Source organism: Trifolium pratense, linkage group LG3, assembly GCF_020283565.1.
Source record: "Trifolium pratense cultivar HEN17-A07 linkage group LG3, ARS_RC_1.1, whole genome shotgun sequence".
NCBI lineage: Eukaryota > Viridiplantae > Streptophyta > Magnoliopsida > Fabales > Fabaceae > Trifolium > Trifolium pratense.
This window is the reverse complement of record NC_060061.1, coordinates 111395-127996: the sequence shown is the minus strand read 5'-3', so window position 1 is coordinate 127996 and position 16602 is coordinate 111395.

The window sequence follows — 16602 nt, the reverse complement described above, 5'->3', positions numbered from 1 at the left end:
CTATATATAATGCCTATGTACAAGTAAACTACTTTTGCATTATGTACATCTTTCTTTTCCACAATTAAATCAATAAATCTTATCATATCCAATGAGAAAAAACTAGGCAAACAACATTAACCAAGAAGACATTTAAGTTATCTCCTATGTTGATCCAACCACACCATTGAATATTTTAACGCAAAATTGAATATCAACTAAGTACACAAGTAAGTGATTGAACTCAACTAATTAATAAATTCAACATAATGACAAGATTTTTAAATGGAACGACTCCTTATAAAATTTTACTTACTTTCTGACTGAACTTCGAATTATCTAATTAATGCAAAAAATGAAAAGGATACCACCAACCAATCTTGACAAAAATAAAGTATATTGTATTAACCAATTAAGTACCCAAGGCACTTAGATGAGATGGCGCGGATCTCTTCTATCTTAACCAAGGTTCTAGGTTCGATCCCTGGCTTGAGCATGCAGTAGTGTTAAAACTCGGACTAGTCTCTGCAGTTGCGAGCAGAGGATATCCAGTTTACCCAAAAAAACCAATTAAGCAAAAAAAAACAAAGCATACTAGTCACATACTTATAAAACGGTGTTTACTTTTATATACACTTGAGATGCAAGTTTTGTGACATTTTCCTAAGTTTAGTGACATATTGAGTTGGCAATATAAGGGGATGGATGAATAGGTAAAAAGGACGAAAGAAAAGGCTGCTTTTATTGGAAGGAGATGGAGAAGATTGGTTAACTTTTTTCTAATCATGCCATAGAAAGTGATGACAAAGAGGAAAGTGAATAACTGAATATGCTTCGCCCATCATTAAACTATCTATCTTACAATCCATTCTATTATAATTATTCCCACCACCTTCTCCACTTTCACCACCTCCCACCTCAATTTCCAGCTTATCTTAGTCATGTCATACTCATGTCTGTTGCCTTTTTTTCTCCATTTTCCTTCTCTCTCTCTAGCCTTTGAAAATGGATTTTTTACTACACATTAATTATTAATTGAAATTGTTTAAAATTAATTTATCAGTAATTTGAACCATTTAATCTAAAAGTAATGGCCATGATTCATTATTGTGTTTAAGTGTGTGGATCTTCTACCACATTAAACCTAGATCCATGGCCTTTTTCTCTTTTTATCTTCTAAGTAATGGAGCCATCATCTTCATTTAAATTGTAGATATAGAAATTAAATTATACTCATGCAAACAAGTGTTGTAACTTTTAAAAATAAGAAAAGAGTTTTGCTATTAAATATCGTTAAGACATAGGATGAGATGACATGGACAAAGATTTATAATTAGTAAGAGACAATTCTTACCTTACAAGTCGGTTTTGTAGGGTTGAGTTAAGTCAATATCCAATTCTAAGATAATACTAGAGTCTCTACAAGATTTGTTGGGTCATCTGATATCGGGTCACCTCTGGACAAGGGTTACCAATATTTCGAATGTGACTCATAGAATCAAAATTCAAAATTTACGCACATAATTTTTTAAAAAATGTACATGTAAATTTACAAAGTTGAAGAGGGAGAAAAGGAGAGTATTACTTGAGTTTGAATCAATCATATAAAACCTCATCCACATTCTCCATAAAGCTGTTTTTTACTTTGTTTTAACTTTGTGGGGTATGAATAGCCAGCCTTCTCTTAATAGGCCTGCTTCCTTCCACTTTGTATCACACAATATGCTTCTTTTCTTTCTTTTTCATATTGAAATCATACATATCATTGAATTTAAATTTAGGGACTCTGTTGTTTTTTTGCAGTCAAAGTTATTCCATCTTTAAGCTGAACCATGTAGCAAGTTATGCCCACAGCTTATACTTTTTGAAGGATATTGCGCTCTGATGCAAAGCTTCTTCCCCCCACGTAAATGGAACCTTTGTTCTTTTGCCAGTATGTGTAAAACTCAATATTCTTTTTCTTCCATAGTGTTGGAATTCGGGAGGTGAGTGTGAGTGAGTGGCTTTATGGTAGGTACCTTATTGTGGCTGAATTATTTATGGCATATATATAGTATAAGTTAACCGTACCTGTAGGGGTATACAATCAATTATACATATGCTTCTACAGCTGTCCATGTCCTTTATTATTGTTCTTCTTCTTGTCCTTAATTTTAAGGTAGCCCACAACTGTAATTGTAGCCGCAGTATTGTTGATGTAATAGATTCTACAACTGTTTTGCATTGTAATTACGGTGTGATTTTTATTCATGTGTACGGCTGCACCAGGCGATTTTGGCTATTTCGACTATTTTCGCTCAAATTTTTTCAACAAAAAATAAAATCTATGGACCTCAAATCATAATTGTGTCAAGTCTAATGAAATTTTTTAGTTTTAAGAATCTTTCAATCGTGTATTTTACGCACATTTGAATCAGTGTTTACGAAATAACCTAAGACTCTGCAATTGTGGTAAATGGTGTAGTGGTATAGTGATGTCATTTTATATAGTTTGTGAAATTTCATATTTTAGATGTAACCATGTTAGACTTATGTTTAGCAACAACGTTCCTTGGTCGAGATCAAGTCATCCTCCAAATCTTTTTTAACATTATGTTTTATAAACTTGGCAAGAATTTTCATATCATAAATAATAATGGGATTTGAATTACAAGCCAAGTTTATAGATGTGCAACAATTATACGAACTACACTGAGCATATCTTACTCAGATTTAATATAACTACGATACTATCTCAAATTCCATAGAAGGGCATTGTTTGGGACGACTTTCACTATATAGATTCAATGGTAGTATTTTTCTCTTTGACAATTTTATTTGATTTTGTACCTTAATCTAACTTACACTCTCGAATCTTTTGCTTCTCAGGTGGTGGCGAACAATGCAGCTTGCGTTGCGGGTAGCCTTTTCTATAACTCAATCAATCGTTAACGAAAGCCTCATTACAAAGTCCAGCTAAAAAGATTTCATTAGATGGAATCTTTGGAATAGCATTATAGTATATTTTGAAAATTCACTTTTTTTTTCTCCTTTGCTTTTTGTGTATTTTCTCTTGTTTGATCATATTAGTGAAACTTGAAAAGCTAAAATCAAAATTCACTATGCATTTCAATTTTCATGGTACTCTTTGTCTTATACATGGTTGTACACATGTGCTCTCTTATTTAAATGTTAAAAAGTTTGGTGCGTCCACTTTGCTTTTTTGGGTGGGACTTGAAAACAGCTTCACTCTTGTTCTTCATATAAAGCCAACACCAAAGAAGCCCCGGACCATAATAGATGTTGGTTACACTTTTGGTAACAGTACGTGTTGCGGTCCCTCTTATATTAGGAAATGTGTTACCAAATATAATTAACTCATAAATAAACTAACCTTAAAACCAAATTCTTCTATAATATATATGCTAACCAATCAAACACCGAGGTGTAGTTGATTAGTTATATTAAGAGAAAAAACTTCTCTCATAATCCATGATCTACGCTCGACTGCATCATAAAATTGGTCCCGAAAACTCAATTTGTATTTAATCAATTGTCTAATTGGACATTGTAATTTTATATGTAGCACCAACTTGTTAATTAAACACCTCGGCCGACTTGTCAAAAACCGATTATTAATGTATTTCGATATAGATACTTTTTTAAAAAAAAACAAGTCGAGACTTTATTTTTAAGAAGTAAAGAAGTGGAAATAAGAAAAACTAAAATGTTCATAAGTGTGGTGTGAAGTTTTAGTTGATTGATTTAAATTTTTAGATTACGGATCTCCACGCTTTAAAACACAAACTAGTTAAGTACTATGTCGCAATCTGATTAGGGGTATATTTTTTTTTTTGTATTAATTTTCTGGTTCTCAAAGAAAAATGGTTCCGGTAAAGGGATGCATCTAATTTGTTTGCGATTTCTTTTTTGTTGTGTAATATTTTCAGCTAGTTAGGAATTGTGTTGGTTATGGGCGCCTTAAAATTTGTTACACCTCTTCTCTATGATGTGTGCTTTTGGGGCAAAGGGAATATTGTTAGTTTGATAATCCAAGTATGATGTTTTCATACTTTGCTGGGTTCTTATGTAGTAACCTCTAACCTGCTCGGTTCTGAAGTTATGTAGGTTTTGAACCTCTGTCTTGTTCTGTTATTTCTGTTTTGTTAACTATATTTTTTGAAGAAATTTTGTTAGTTGGCTATTAGCCGTTAGTTAGTTGTTACAACTGACCTAGTTTGTTAGTTAGTTATGTCAAGTAACATTTCAGTATATATAAACACATGTAATATCTCATTTATGATTAATGCAATTTTACTATTTTCCCTAAATTCATCTTAAATCATATTCTCTCAACTCTCTCAAATTATCCCAACAGGGAATAGCTCATATGAGTGATTTAATATACAATTTTATAAAGTTAATTTTCGTTACGACATATAACCAAACACAATACACTTTTGATTATATATATGGCTGGATAGTATTTTGTTAGAGAAAGGTAGAACGTTAAATTAGTTCCCTGGTTAACAATGAAAACCGTATCACTATCAGATTACTTGGCGAAAAGAACTTTATAACAAACATGATTATCAAAGCCAAAAGGGTTATATGCTTTAGTGGAAAATTAGTTGGCAAATGTATTCTACTCTTTCTCGTACAAGTGATCCTTATATGGCCATATATGAGCTTAAAGGGCCGTTATTTAAAATGATTCTTATTGTTGGTTATATAGCCATTATTTATCTGTATATAGATTAGAATCTTCCAAGTTTAAAACATAATAAACCATACATTTAGTCAAAAAAAAAAAGAGCATAATACACCATACATAATTTAACAAGCATAAAAAAAATTAAGATTATTACACGGCTCAATTGGAGAGTTTAAAGTGTGAGAGCATGGTGGGCTAATTAGTGTTTTTGAATGTGGAAGCCCGTGGTTTAAAATTAGGGCCGATCTTATTATGCAAGCACTTCTACGAATTTATTTATTTTTAAATCATTGAAATGTATATTTTTAAATATTAATTACAATTTTGACAGAATAATAAAGTAAGAATTTAATTTATATGCATTGTTAGTGTAAAATTATTTTACACATACATCCAATAATATACTGACACATCATGTATGATATTTAAAAACACATGATGTGTCACATTCATTAAATGATGTGGCAACGCATCATTGGATGTATGTGTAAAAAATCTTTACACCGACAATGCACAACAATTAAACTCATAGTAATGTTGATTTTCAAGAGTTTGAGTAAAATAAGAAATTTTTATGCTTAGCAATGGACATATGTTACTTTCTTTTATAATAATTCGCAGAGTTATTTGTAAAATTAAAAAATGTCTATATTAAATTTAATTATTATTTTACATATATAAATCTAAATTTAATTACAGTCATTTTAAATATATAAAAATTAATAGACATATATAAAAAGTTAGAGTCTCCTAAAATTTTAAGGTCTTGCTTGGTAGCTTGTCCTGCCCACCCACAAGTAGAGCTGTCAAATGGACTGGCCCGGTCCGGTGGACCAGTCAAAATAAATGGGCTAGATTGGCCCGGCCCGAATATTATTAGGGTAGCAATTATCAAGTCCGGTCCGACTCTTATATCAAAATAAATAGAATTTTGATAATAATTTATCAATTAAATGATAAATTTTCATCGGTATTATTGTTACAAAAATCACATAAATTTGTTTTTATCAATTAAATGATGGGCTAATGGGCTAGCCAAAAGCTCGGTGGGCTAGCCCAGCCCGATGTCCATATGGGCTTGGCCCGAAAAAGTATGATTGCAATTTACTATGTTTTTGAGGCCCAGTCCACCCAAGACCGTGGGCTAATGGGTCGGTCCATCAACCGGCCCATTTTTTACAGCTCTACCCACAATGTCGAGTCTAATAAAATCAAACTCTCCGTCACTTATTAGCACACCTCTGACTTATTCCGAGCTACATGGAATTTTTTAATTTCAAACACCAACACCTCCGACGTGTGTTTACAACATAAAAGAGAGAGAATTAATCTTTTTTTTTTTTTTCAAATGAATTAATGGTTGAACTTAAGACTTTTAGCATACTATATTCAAACTTCTTACCACTTGATTAAATCTATACTTTGGAGTTAGTTCACTAAATAAGATAGTTGGAATCAATCAAACATAGCAAATGATTTAGTGATGAATCACAAAACATAATAATAAAACCCAATCTATTTCGATTCAGTTAATATACTTCCTTTATTGAGAATAGATGTTATGATATATCTGATGAAAATGCAGTGATATGCATTATTGGCTGGCATGATCAGAAATTTTGATATTTTACCACTTTAAGCAATTAATGGTTTACAAAGTTATGGACGTGAGAGAAGGTGGGTCTTTCAACTATATGCATGAAATGATTATGATTATATATTGTGGGACCAATAAAGCCAGAAGGAAGAAGAGTTTTTCATCATTTCATGAAATCCCTTGGATTAAGGAGGATATATTATATAGTTGCAGCCTTCAAACTGTGGAATATGGAATGTGGATGTGGAATTAACCATTCTTCTTTCTTTTTTTTCTTTTTTTGTTGGTTAGTAATCACTCTAATCACCTTTATATTTTGTTTTTTCTATCTTTAAACATCATCGGCCACAGTATGAAAAGAAGAGAAGTAGAAGGGAGAAAAAGAATGTGATATGCATGTGATCTTACAGACTTTATGTTCCCCGTTATTTCCAACCTATATAGCTACTAACTATCTTCCCCTTCTTCAATTAATTACTTCACTAATCCTATCCTTGGTATCATTGATATCATGGTAGTAGATATGTTAAAATTACATTAATCCATCATGAATTATAATAACCATAATTCTGACATACACACTATAATATTAAACATAGGTTAATTTTTTTAAGCGTAGTATTTAGTCAAAAAAAAACTTGTACACACTAAATATGAAGAATATTGTAGATTTGAACCGCAGATTTAATAGATCAAATGTTCTTGCAATTTTTTTACATATATATGATCAATTGCACTTACATGATGTAAGTGCAATTGATCAGTTACATGACATTTCACTAGCTATTTCTTTGTGTTTTTTTTTTTTTTGAGTTCTTGCTATTTCTAAATTAAATATAAATTGTTTTTCGTGAAGAGTTTCATATTTTATGAAATATGATTTAGAATAAATTTATGTAAGGATAGTTCTCTTTTTAATCTTGACATGAGGGGCGCAGTAAGAATTGTTAGTTGAGTACAAACCCCCTCATAATTTGAGGATATTTAGTCATCAACGAATGAGAACAAATCATATGCATGTGAAATAAAAGTTTTTTTTGAACAGTCATGTGAAATAAAAGTTGGTTACAAGTTAGTTGCGGATAGCACATATAAATTTATTTATGTGACTTGTTCTTGTTAATTAATTAATTAATAAATACCCTCAAATTATGAAGATTGGAATACATCTCACCTATCTTATATGAAAATTACTTAATCATTCAAAATTATATATAACCGATTTTGTAATGTTGAGTCCCGAGGTAAACTCTAATACTTATCTCTACTATGTCTTTACGAACATTCGGTGATTTAGACTTTTTTGGTTAATCATGTTTAGTTCAAGTATAGACATCAAAATAATTAATTGTACTGAAAACATAATTTGGGCCCCGCAACTTGACATGCGAGGTCGGCCATGCACATATGTGAATGTTCTTGATCATCCATAAAATTAAAAGTTTGTTTTTTAAAAACAAAAGTTCTTAGGCCCAACATCATTATCAAATGAATTGTCTAATAACTTCTCTTACTTTTCTCTTTAATTAATAATTAAATCACGAAAAGATGGTTAGTGTTTGGTGTGTGATGAATTGATCCGTTAGGTGGTATAGAATATGAATATACTACGTTCTATTCTTATTCTATATATGAAATATCATACGAGGCAAAGTATCTAGGTCATCATTTCACATAAATAGAAGGATCTTTAATAATTTTCACGTCGTAGAAGTTGTATGATGGAAATAACTTTAAGAAAGGAAAAAGATAAAAATAAAGAGATAGGAAAAGGGGGAAAGGAGAAATAAAAGGTTTGAGTGGAAGAGAAGGAAAAGACCTCCGTTGTTGTTCAATTCTCTCCTTTTAATGTAACTCTAAAGTATGTTCATTTTTTTTAGAAATTTGACATGCCATGCATTTACACTATAGAGTAGATGTCTTAAATAATATTTTTTGATGAAGTTGCTTTACAATTTCTTTCCCGTGATAAATTAACTTTTACATGCAAACCAATAATCTTTATCTAAATTTCACCCTTTTATATAACTTTTTTGTTTTGATCAATTATGCAATCAACTTTTGCAAATATATGTATATGTTTAATTTTATGCCTAAACATATAAAAAATTACCCACAATTTGTTAATTTATATACCTATTGCAATTTTTCTAAGTAACTTTTGCAAGTGTGTGATCAAGATCAATAATAATGGACATATTAATTCTGACTTATGTAGAAAAAATTAAAGTGCAAGTCTAACCTCTAGGATAAATGGTAGGTGGTACTAGCTAGGGATGTGATCTTATAAACAAAGAGGCTAACTAGGTTCCCTTTGTCATCACTCTTCAATAAGTCAAAATATGCTTTTTTGATGTTTGCCCCATTCTGAATCTCAAATTTTAGAGCATGTGATTAAGTAAAGGAATATCTAGTCTATTATATCGATGTTTTTTATATTGCCAATTTTATCTTACTCATTAGAGTAGCAAACTTATATTTGAAAAACTAGTTATAATTTAAGGCAAACTTAATCAAAATTAAATATTTGGTAAAATTAAATGGTTGATCTATCAAGCATCGAGTTAAACTCATTTGTCTGTAAAAATATATTTGTTTCTTTGTACTAAAAAATAAGAGAAATGTTATTTGAACAACTTTTTTAGACAATTTTTTGACAACTTTCTCTTTCATACTCACATTATATCCTTATTCTCTCTCTTCCTTTTTCTCTCTATATTGTTTTTGTCGAATAAGAAAAGAGAAAAGGAAAAATTGTCCCAAAATTTGTGTAAAAAAAATTGTTCAAATAACACTCCTCAAAAAATAAATGTTTGTTTTCAAGAAAATTGAAGAAGGGGTAAAATTGGGAAACGAGAAAGTCCACAAAAAGACAGAAGGAGAACCTAAGTGGCTTTGTCGTATAGGGAAATGCTATAATTTTCTACTTAGTTACTAGTAATATCCAATTGAATCCTTTACTTTCACAAAATTGACAATTTAGTCTTCTAATTTAACGAAATCCTACATTGGTCCCTCAGTTTTCAAAACGTCATTCAAACTAGTCCTTCTCTCATCTTCGGTTAACTAACAGATTTAAATGTGCTGACATAGCACGTTAATGCACACGTGGCAAATCTCAACTACTTAATAGAAAATGTTAATGTTTCAATGTAGTCCATGAGATTTACCACGTTTAAGATAACGTGTCACGTCGGCAAAGTTAACTAATTTGGGATGACGGAGGGACTAATTTAATTGGCGTTATGAAAATTAAGGGACTAGCGTAGAATTTCGTTAATTTAGAGGACTAAGTTGTCAATTTTGCGAAAGGCAGAGACAAAGTTGAATATTACTATCCTCTCCATCCCAAAATATAAGTAAAAATGAGTCAAAAAAACTTAATGTATTTGGTTAAATATTTGAACCAAATACATTCACTTTTGTTGACCAATTTTTGCTTATATTTTGAGACAGTGAGAGTATTTTATATCTTTTAGCTCTCAGAATGATTAATCAATGTTTATAAGAGAAGGGTCCATCTATAATTAAATTAACATAAGTAAGATGTTGGGCAGCCTAAGCCTACTACATTACTTAGTTTAATCTGCACTTTTAATTTGGAAAAAATAATAGTAATGGTTTATCCGTATTGGGTGTGTGTTTTGAAGTTGTCTCTCCTTGAAATTACCGTTTGTCCAATAATAAGAAATATGATTTTTATTGAAAGGTACCGGCGGTGGTCATGTGATAGGAGGTGGGGTTTTTGTTCACTTTCACTGTATTTTAGAAATTAGAATAGAATCTTCTTGGCTCTTCAACGTGTAGAGAGAGTGTGAAGAAGAACCTAGCAAGAGAAGGTTGTGAATGAAGTGAGTTTATTTATTTGTTTGTTTGTTTTGTTGGATGAATATTGGCAGTGATATTAATTGGTGGTGGCCCGGTAGGATCGGTTGAATCTGTCAACTTGTGAGGAAAATGAGTCTTTGTTTAATAGAGAGATTCATTTTCTTAATATGTGGGATCTCACTAATTTCTTTCTAACCAAGTTTACTCACATCATTGTTAGCTGCTGAAATGGAATTATAGATGCGATTTTTTTTTTAAATCATATAAATTTATAAATATATTTTTTTAACGACAAAACAATTCTTCTAACTACACCGACAAAGAGACTTTTTATATGAGGATTCCACTTTGTTGGAGAAATCAATTAAAAGAAGCGTCAAGAGTAACAACAAACCAATATTTCAAGACCAACAAAACATCATACCCCACATATTATGCTAATAACTTTAAGACATTAGATGTATACGAGTCACCACTCTTCTATATTCAAAATTTTGACCATTCATAATCGACTCACGAGACTATCATATTTGAACTCATGATACTAGTTTGTACACCAAAAATCCTCTTGCACTTTTTCTCTTCAAGTTTCATTATTTCTTGTTCAAATCATTAATATCACTTCATTAAATGTAATTCAATGTCATGAAAAATAAGTCTAAAGCTAAGTTGTTGGGAAAAAGAAGCACCAAATTTTTGAAACAGGAGATTAAAATCCGAAATTTAGAAATAAGAACTAAAACCATACTATTTCATTTTGCCAAGAAATTTTACTAAAACTTATTTATTGAATTAAAAAATGCACATTAAGCATATAATTAATTTCACTTTTTTTTTTTATTTACAATGAGCTGGGAATCGAATTCATAACCTACAACATACTACCCAAACTCCTCACCACTACACCAATTCTAGTGACTTAATTAATTTCACTTTTGATGATTGAAAATCACGTCTAAATATGATTTTAGATTGATTTTGAAGAAGCTATAAAATTAAGCTTCTACATTGATAAAATATCGAAAATTTTATACTACTGGATTTTTAGTCAAAAATGAACCTTGTAGTTTTTCCTAGCCAGTGTTTTGACCAAATTTTTTGCTGGTTCCCATAACATAATTTGTCATTAGTCAGATATTTAGGTTGGTCCTAGCTAGTTAGTTTCAAGACTAACTTATTATGTTTGTCAAAAAAAAAAAAAATTAGACTAACTTATGTACTCGTACGTTGTTGATAACGATAACATGCGTCCTTATAAAAATTCTCTGACTAAATTACCCTTTTAAGTGCAAAAATAAGGGTAGACACATAAATGGACCCCACTTAATATAATCACGTAATTAGGTCTATGAATTCTGTTCCGGTCAAGCCAATGTAATCAACAATTCTTCAAAAAGAAATTTGAATAAGGATAGATAATACAAGTATAATAACATGACGACACAAAAAACTTTCCATGTCCATGAAAATGAAATTGTTTAATTTAATTTAATTTAATTTCCCCTGCTTTTATTGTTGTAAGTAAAAACATGAGATTCGATTTAGATTGGAAACACAATAAGAGTGAGGAAAAAGACAGAAAAATTGGGCAGGGGTGTAGGTACGTTAAATTTGATATTGGAACAAGAGAGAACAGAGAAGGGTTAATTTGTTTTGTTGCATAAAAAAAAATAGAATTCCTATAAATATGCACGTAACATGAACAAGGGAATAAGGTAGTGGTAATAAATAAGTGTTTTTGAACAGAAAAAAACAAAAAAAGATTCACGAGAGTAGTAATAGTAATACACATCCACTAATACACTCACACACACAGATCATTGGTGTGTGTCTGTCTGTTACCATGTCAGCCGCTGAAATGTTGCAGTAATATTGAGAGTACTGTGTCAGGTGGGTGGGGGGGTGTGAACTAGGAATTTGAGAATAAAGAAAAGTTTTAGAAGAAAGAAAGAACAGAAAAGAAGAAGAAGAAAGAACAAGGGGGTGTATATGTATGCATGATTGTTTACAATTTGCCAGATAGTTGTCTTCTTCACGTTTTCTAGACTAGTGGTGTGGATAGATCATAGATGGATGGATGGATGGAATCCATTAATTGATTATGGTTTCTTATTTGATTATCGGGACTTGAAACTGCTTCTATCAACTGTTTATTTTTTCTGTTCTCACTTTATTCATGTGTGGGAGTAAATTGTACAGTAATATTGAAAAAATTATTCACATGCATGTACTTAATTACTGAATTACTTGCATGAATATATGAAGAAAAATTTAACATAGGGTGTGACTAGTAAAAACTACCACTTCCCACTTATTCCCACTTATAATTAGGTTTTGAAATATGACTTATATACATTCATACTGATTTTAGATAAATATCTCTAAAATTTCGTCTCAATTAATAGCTTATGTATGTCTCATGGCGGATGATTTAACTGGTTAAATTTTTAGTGTTTAAAAATTTGGTGGTTAAATAAATATAAAATAAGTATTTAATTAACTTTAGCTTGGCGAATTCATTGCGGCACATGTTGGACAATATCAAACATTTTTCTTATAGGTGGTTGAAACCATCGAGTAATTCTTTAGCTTATGTCTAGTCATTTGTTTTGTTTGGGCCTTGTATAGTTTGTTATGATTTTTATATATTGACTCTCTTGTAACTATTCTTAGTTTTTCTTGGCACGTCTTGTGCTGACGGAAGCTCTTTTATATATATATATATCATTTTGGCTTGTTCAAAAAAAATATATTTAATTTTTTTTTTTTCAATTAGGATAATAAGAGGAAATTTGATTTAAATATAAGTATTTAATTTAATATTAATTGATAATAAAGGCAATTGATTTAATAATTGTTGAGACTATATTAGTTTTTTTATGAGATTTTGTTAATTTGAGTTCTAAAATTAGTAAAATATAATATGAGGCCTTTTCTTGTACTATGAAAATGAGGGTTTTTCTTGAAGTAATTTATTTAATATTTTTCAAGACACGAGATGACTATGAAACCCCAATACTTCAAAATTGTTCAACTATCACGTCAGATATGTATCTGACACCGATACGTGTCTATACTTTTAGATACGTATCGGAGAGGTATACAAAACTTGTCACATGTAGCTAGGCATAATATACTATTAGATAAAATTTACTAAAAGTTTATAGGAAAATAAATTTACCTTACATTGTTAATAAATTTACTAACAATAAAATTACTAACTTATGCCTACATTTGTAAAATTTTCTTATCAATGAATTAAGGGAAATGCTATTTCTTCTTCCTTTTTTGTGTAAAGTGTTACCCATTAATTTCAAAGTTACTAACATGTGACAAGTTTTGGAATTTTATTGTACTAAAAAGAAATTATGAAATTAAGTACTAGCTAGCTAGATCACCAAACGTACTTTTCTAATCGAAGCTCTAAACTATGTTATGTACTTGTTATTTATAAATTAAAATATACTTTATGTCTAAAACTTTTAATTTTAAATAACTAAACCCTCCAAGATAATCAAATATATACTTTGCTTCCTTTTATACTTAATATGGGGTAAATAATTTTGAGCTTCTCTCCTAAGCTTAACTTGGATGTTGAACAACTTTTAGATTTAATATAATGAGAAAAGCAAAGAAAATTGTAAAGTAAGAAATAATTACATTGTGAGTGGGGAACCAAGACAGTTTAGCTTTGTTTTTCCAATAATGAAAATCATAGGCATTATCAAAATAATCAGTTGTGATATCTATCCAATATAATTAGTCATCATTCTCCCATTGTTTTGCTTTTGGCCCTCTATCTGCTTCTTCGTCCCTACTCTTTTTACTTTCACTTATAATCACAGAATCAATGCACTTCTCATTTTCATTATTTGAATCCTCACTGCCCAATTATTATCCTCTATGGTTTTCATCCAACTTTCTTCAACCTCCTCTTTTCTTTCAAATCATAAAATATATGTAATGTAGTACGGAATGTATATTGCCAATGTATAAGTATGTATACTTAGTCAAAAAAAAAAGTATGTAGTATATTTTTTATAAAATATTTATTATATAATATATATTCTAATAATTACACATGAAGGATATATTGACGAAAAATAAATTGTGTTGCAAATTTTGATGTACTTTTATGAGAAAGGATTCTCTCAATTTATTTTTCCTCAATTTTTCTCAATTGTTACTTTTTGACCTTTGATTAACTTTTCTTTATTTTTTTATAATTAAAATATTCTCACGTGTTTTTAATCCAAATGTCTAAATACAAATATTATTTCCTCAATTTATTTTTTAATGAAGAGAATTCATTCTCGGATTTTTATATGCATGTACCTTGAAATTTGGATACATGAGGAACTTATGTTACACATGATATAATACGGTATGGGTGTGATGAGATAGGAAAAAGGAAAGTAAAGAAAATTTATGATTAATTGGGGATTAATTATATTATTTTATAATAAAAAAGGAGGTGGAAAAGCTGTAAAAAAATTGCCCAGGTTCTTAATGGAAACTTTTTTAGGGTCAATAATTCAATCACCTGGAGACATCAGCTGGACTAAGCCGAGCCATAAAAGAACCAAAGTTGGAGGCTCAATGTAAAAACTAAACTTAAAAGTGAGGAAAAGTTAAACAACATCGGTGTTAGTTACTAGAGCTAGAATTTGTGAGCTAGCTAGTGAGTAAAGATTACTACTAGCGGCCAGCATACTCCTAGTCCTATATGATTTTCTGCTCTATATGAATTTAATTAGAGCAGTTTCATGTGATAATACAATGATCTCAATTGCCTATTAAAAATCCAACGGATTAAATTAGTTACAATGAAATGCTGTAATTATAGGCTCAAGTGTGCTTGTATATATGGTGTGACTAATTTGACACAAATGTTCACCGCATTTATAAGGTTAAAATAATGTTTTTTTTTAAAAATAATTGCCACGATTTAACCGGCACTATTCATATAAATTATTTTGACCATTTTTTTCTAAGGTATAAAGAGAAATATTAATATATGAGATTTTGTTAGAGTTGTCTTGATGAGTATTATAAAAATATCAATTTTTCATAATTTTTAATAATGCAAACTAAAGATATTAAAGATCAAAATTGTGTATCGGCAAATGTACAATAGTTAAATGGACAATTATTTTGAGACGGAAGTAGTATTTCTTATTTTATTTATAAAAAAATCTTAAATATAGAGAAATATTTTTGTAATACTCTCATCGGTCCTTTTTATAAGGAACACTTTGAGAAAAAAATTCGGTCATTTTTATAAGAAACTTTGAATTAATTAATTATTATGAGAGAGAATTTAAAAATAATTAAGTTAGTTGAATAAAGAGTAATTAAATAGGGATATATATAGAATAAATTTAAATTTATAAGAGTATTAAATTAAAATAACTATGTTAAATGTGTTTTCTTAATCTGTGATTTTTTTAAAGTATTTCTTATAAAAATGCGGAGAGAGTATGTAAATAATGTGTATTGTCATCAGTGAATTTTATTATTTCATTAACCGCAAAGTTTTTTGACAAATTGTAGTTTGACTAGTATTTAATATTTATAGTATTTAAGGTTGAAGTAGTAGTTTTTTAAAAGAATTTAATTTATATGCACCGTCGGTGTAAAGATATTTTGCACATGCGTCCAATAATATACAGACACATCATGTATGGTCATTAAAAACACATGATGTGTCACATTCATTAAATGATGTGGCAACGCGTCATTGGATGTATGTATAAAAAAAAATTACACCGACGGTGCACTACAATTAAACTCTTTTTAAAATATCATTTTCACTATTTTATTAACAATGATTTTTTTTTTGAAGGGCTTTGTCCCATTCCTATTACATAGTAAAATTTAAGTTAAATGAATTATAACTTAATAAATTTATTCTATAATATTAGATACAATTCAATTTTGTCTCATAAACTTAACTCAGTTCATAGAGACATTGCATTATTTATGTAGCGAGTTAGAGTTTGAATTCAGATTATCCCATTTATTCACCTTAAAGGTAGAATTTCTAACCACAAGACAGACAAGTATAATTAACAAATTATTTTTCATAAATTTATGTACTTTTTCTACCTAGCTAGAAGCTACCTATATACACAGGATATAGATTGATATTGAAATTTTAATGTGTTTTTACTTAGGAAGTCTTAAGTGGTCAGTGATCACTCTATTTAATCATACTAATACAGACCACATACTTATGAGTTATGACCATGTAAATATTTTTATTTTTATAAAAGAAAGGGAAAAGAAGAGAAGAAAAGTAAAAAAGGTGGAGCTAGAAATGAGAGAAAGAACCGGATAGAAGAAATGTCGTCACGAAAAACAGTCTTTATTAATTTCATTCCCATCATCACGTAATTCGATGCTATGGTATGGTAGCTAGAGACGTGCAATAGAAAAATGTACTACATGATAGCTAAGCTAGGGATTCGAAATTAGAGACTGTGGTTTGGTTGGTGACAATAAA